Genomic DNA, 4691 nt, shown 5'->3' with positions numbered 1-4691 from the left:
CGAGCCCCTCGGGCCAGGGCAGTGGGCAGCCCTGCGGGTGCCTGGCCGGAGCCCACCACCCCCTGGACCAGCCTGGGGACCGCTGCCAGCACAAAGCTGCTGAGCTGGCGCCCCCCTGCATCTGCGGGCCAGGGCCCCCCATCCCCACTCCCCTCCGGGAAGGGGTACCCGGGCCAAGCCTCATCCCTGGGGCAGTGCAGCTCTCCAGAACATGGGCAAGGGCTACCCCATGAAGGGCAGGCGATGGGGAGCAGGGCCTGGAGCAGAGGCTGCTAATCCAGAGTTCACCCATCCCGAAGTGAGGGGATGTGCTGGGACCCCCTGGTCCAGGGAGGGGAGGATGCAGCCCAGCAGCTCCTCTTGCCCATCCAGCCCAGGCCCGTGCGGAGATGATGAACTTGTGGGGTGCCTCTGCCGAGCCGGCCGGTCTCGCACACACAGAGCTCGTGGGCTGATGCACTTCATATGTCCATGTGGAAGAGCTCAGAGAGGTTTTGTGTCCCCCCGAACGCCAGGCAGGGGACGGGGTTCACTAGTGAGCAGCTCTGCCATTCCGGCCCCAGACATTCCTGGTGGGGAAAGGCTCCTGCTCCATCCCGGGTGCCCCTGTGGAGCGGCCGCCCAGGTTTCACCTGGAATGAGCTTGTTTTGATGGAAGACAGAGATCCCTGTCTTCACCCTTTTGAATTCCGGGTCTTCATTTCCTTGAAACCTCTTCCAAAGAGGAAATGACCTGGATTAGGTGTCACAGCGTTGGTCGGTGCTGCGTGTCACATTCCTGTGTCACAGGTTTTGTAGCTCTCCTCTGTGGCACTTCTCCTTCCTCAACTGCTTTCCTACCAGCTTTTTCTAGAGCTGAAGCAAATGCAGCAGCCACCTTGAGGTGGTAAATAAGACTCCAGAAATTAATATTGATTCACTTTTAATTTGTAGTCTGCTTTAAAAAAAACAAAACAAACCGACAGGCTTCCACTGCAGTTATACATAAAGTCACCCTTCAAAGGAAAGATGCTTGAACGAAAAAGATGCCTGGTGATATGTCTTAGAGGAGAGTTGCTATCCTGGAAAAAAATGGCATTATTTCTCTCTGACAGTCCTTTCCACCTTCATTTCCTACAGGCCATGTGGCTATCTGGACGTTGCATACGTGGGGAGAGCACAGCCTGGCTGCGGGTGGTGGGCACCAGCCCCCATGGGTGCTCAGTGCTGTCCCTCGGGGCGCCCGTCACCCTCAGCTGGGAGTGGACTCAGCCCCCAGCTCAACCCCGGCTCCGGCCACCATTTGCAGCCGGCGAGGTTCCACCAGGGAGGGTGGTGACTCCCTTTGCTCAGAGGCTCTTTCAGTCTCTGGCGCTGCAGAAGCACCAATGTCAGCATAAAAACTTGGGTGACACAAGAGGAAGCCAGAGAGCCGGGAAATTCAGAGGCTGTTTTATTTGCTGTACAAGGCAAGTGCTCCCTTGAGCCTCTTTGTGGAGTCCTGAAGCTTTTTATCAGGCTAGAGGAGTGCAAATAATTGATTTTTCCACTCACTGGCCAAACCAAAAAACTGGAGGGAGGCGGGGAGGAGAAGGAATTGTTTCAAGTTTATTTGAACAAAAAAGTTTTTCTTTTTATTCAGTGCAATAAAAACATGAGGGAGAAAATCTTTTGGGTGGCCAGACAGAATATTTTAACCCTTTTGAACACCTTTTTAAAAGTGTCAGTAGCTTGCAAAAGAAAGGGAGAAAATATCATTTCAAAAAAGGTGAAAATGGGATGTTTGATTTTTTGAAAATGCTTTTTCTTTTTTTTTTTTTTTTGAGCACAAGTGTTTTCTAAAGCATGACCAGAATCTGTGTCCCCTTAGCATCCCCAAATGGCATTTTTTTCCCACAAAAAACATCTGTTTGTTGCAGAGAGATTAAGGAGGGTCAGGTACCCAGCGTCACCTCTCAGGCAAGAAGACATAACCCAGCAGAGGTGCCAGGATCTGCAAACTGCTCCCGGAAAGGCTTTAGCAAACCTTGCAGCCTGAGCATCCCTGCCCATCTCCTCAGCAGCATCCCGGCACTCGCTCCCCGGCGGCATCGAGACCCCCAAGAGAGCCACTGCCATGTCCCCTCTCCTCCAGGGCCATGAAGGGGACTTGGTAGAGCACAGGATTTTTGCCTGCCTGCTTTCTGGTCGCACACCTTGTGAGCCTAAAATGGAGGACTTATTTCATGATCCCACTACTTTGGGGACTGACAGAGCCATGGTTGTGCCCCTAAGCCCGGACAGTGCATGAGCGTGGGAAGTCCTGCCTGTCCTGGGAGGAACGGCTTTGGCACGGACATGGTTCAGAGAGAAATGCTCTATTTTTTCACTGTAGCTGATGGGGAAGGCTCCTTTAGTTAAAGGAGCTGGAAAGAACTTGAAAATGTCTTGTGCAAAGGTGCATCCCCGCACGGTCCAAAACCCCTTCCATTCTCAAGGCTGTCCTGCCGTTTCCCATCTCTGGCCCTCTGGCCCGTTGTAGAAAAAAAAACGAGAGAGAGCACAGGAGGGCTCCTGCACTTACTGACATAACAGAGCCGTGATTAAATCCAGCAGATACTGCACAGGTGAGGTTATCCCATTTAAATTTCTGTGTGTTTTGATTTGGGCAGATATTTAAGACTGAATTAGGCCAACCTAGAGGCTGACAAGTTCATGGGAACTGTGTGCTTACTGGCTTAGAAGGGCTTGAAGCTCTTTTTGTTTGACATCTGCTTCTAATTCCTTCACTGCACTTGATTGAGCAGCGACAGAGAATTCCACCTGTGACCCGAACCCTGTTTGCTTTAGGCCCGACCCTGTTGCATCACCAATGCAAAATACAGCTGCCGTGAAAAGTTGCACAATTACAGAAATTGGGCTCGACCGGCAGGCTCCCTGGTGTGTGGGAGGGAGGGACTTTGGAGCCAACCAAGTCCATCTTCATTCAGAGCCTGGCAAAACCTTGGCTGATAACCCGGGCCTGTTTCTGAGGTGGGTGGAAGATCAGGGCAAGGGGGTTTTTGGGGGGGAGTGTGGTTTGCTGAGGCTGGCGATGGAGCCGCTGGGGCTGTGTTGGTGCTTCCAAAGACACGAGAGGTTTTGCAAGTGCCTTTGGGCCATCTTCTGCCAAAGAGGGGACACTTTTTCAAGATGCCAGCAACCCCGTGTCTCGCTCATGGCTCCGTCTCACGCCTGCTGGATGGCTTTGGGCAGATCTCGTGGCTTCTCCGTTTCCTCCCTCTCCCCAGCCCTCTCCTGGGATGTGGGTCGCTCCCCTCTGCTTGTCCTGCTCAGGGATGGGAGCTTCACCAAAGGCAGGGGGAAGGCAAGGGGAAGGCTGAGCACTGCTGGACACCCCTCCCTTCGGCTTTCGTGAGACACCACTTTCCATCTCAGCTGTGGGAGCAGCCAGCAGGGAGATGCTCTTCCTCCCGCTCAGCCTCCTCCTCCCCATCAGTACACTTTGGCTGGTGTTTATCCACCCCCTGCTCCACACCCAGCTTTCTACAGTGGAGCTGGAGCTCACAAGGCAGGTTGCAGCCGGGCTCCACATCCCAGGAGACCTTGGCCACGCACAGCACCTTCTGCCTGGGTGCGGAGGAAGAGCCGGGTCCCTTGTCAGCAGTGGTGTTCGATGGTCCCAGCTGGGAGCTGCAGAGAGCCTTTGCTACTGCAGTTATTAGCTCTGACTATTAATAAATGAAGCCTCGGGCTTTCCGCCTGGCATGGACGCAGCCGTACTCATTCCTCCCTCGCTTCGCCGTCACTCAGCGTGGGGCTGCTGGGTCCCGGCCCCACGCTGGGAGCAGTGGCTCTCGAGGAGCGGGGAAAGGCCCATGGTTTATTTGCGTTGCTGGAGGAACTGGGAGTGAGGGGAGAGCTCATAAAAACCACCGTCTCATTTTCTCTAGGCCTCTGTGTGTGGCACTGTTGAGCTGTAAACATTTTCCAGGTTAGATTTATAGAGATACAAGGAGAACTGATCATTAGGAAGATTAATTATATGCCTTATGGGTTGTGAAAGTCCAGAAAGTTCAGTTATGCTGCTGAGAGCAGGGAGATCCCTCTTGCACCAGCCGGCACGTAGGAATCTGCCCAGGTCCTTTATTATTTGCAAACAGATAGCAGCGCTATCGGTTCCAAGCCGGAGGGAGCCCGGCGGCACTTGGTGCTGTGCAGGCATGGAGTGGGCGATGGTCCCCAGCCAGGCTGGGCACACCCGAGGCCTCCCACGCACCAGCACACCCACGGACAAGCATGCAAGCAATGATGCTGTTCCCGCGCCCCAGCAGCATGCAAGCTGCCCTGCTCCGCACCCGCCGTGCCCCCGTGGCACGGGCACCCCGCTGCCTATGCCGTGCAGGGCGACAGCCCTGCTGCTGACCACTGTTTCCCCCCATAAGAGCTGAAATGTCTCTAGCGGCTACAGGAAAACCACACGGATAATACGACTGCAAAGGGACTTGCTCCTGGAGAGGCTGGCGTTGGCACAGCTCATTTCCTGAGCTGGATGCCAGGCAGTGCGGGTGCTGGTGCCACACTGGTGTGCTGCTGTGCCTGCTGCAACAAGGACGTGGATGGAAGAGCAGCGCTGAGCCCTCCAGCTGGCTCTGGGGACCCCTCTCCCTAGGAGCACCCATCCTCGGGAGCACTTGTCCTCAGCAGCACCCACCCCTGGAAGCAGCGATCCC

At 54.8% G+C, this 4691-nt stretch overlaps 1 protein-coding gene across 1 annotated transcript in view; it reads right to left on the bottom strand.

Moving 5' to 3' along the window:
* The window catches only part of SLC9A3R2 (SLC9A3 regulator 2), a 53000-nt gene that overhangs the window by 41907 nt on the left and 6402 nt on the right, over positions 1 to 4691 (bottom strand).

Source organism: Egretta garzetta, unplaced genomic scaffold (genome assembly GCF_000687185.1).
Source record: "Egretta garzetta isolate BGI_Z169 unplaced genomic scaffold, ASM68718v1 scaffold426, whole genome shotgun sequence".
Classification (NCBI taxonomy): domain Eukaryota; kingdom Metazoa; phylum Chordata; class Aves; order Pelecaniformes; family Ardeidae; genus Egretta; species Egretta garzetta.
The sequence above is the reverse complement of the archived record's forward strand: the minus strand, read 5'-3'. Positions and strand labels throughout refer to the sequence as shown.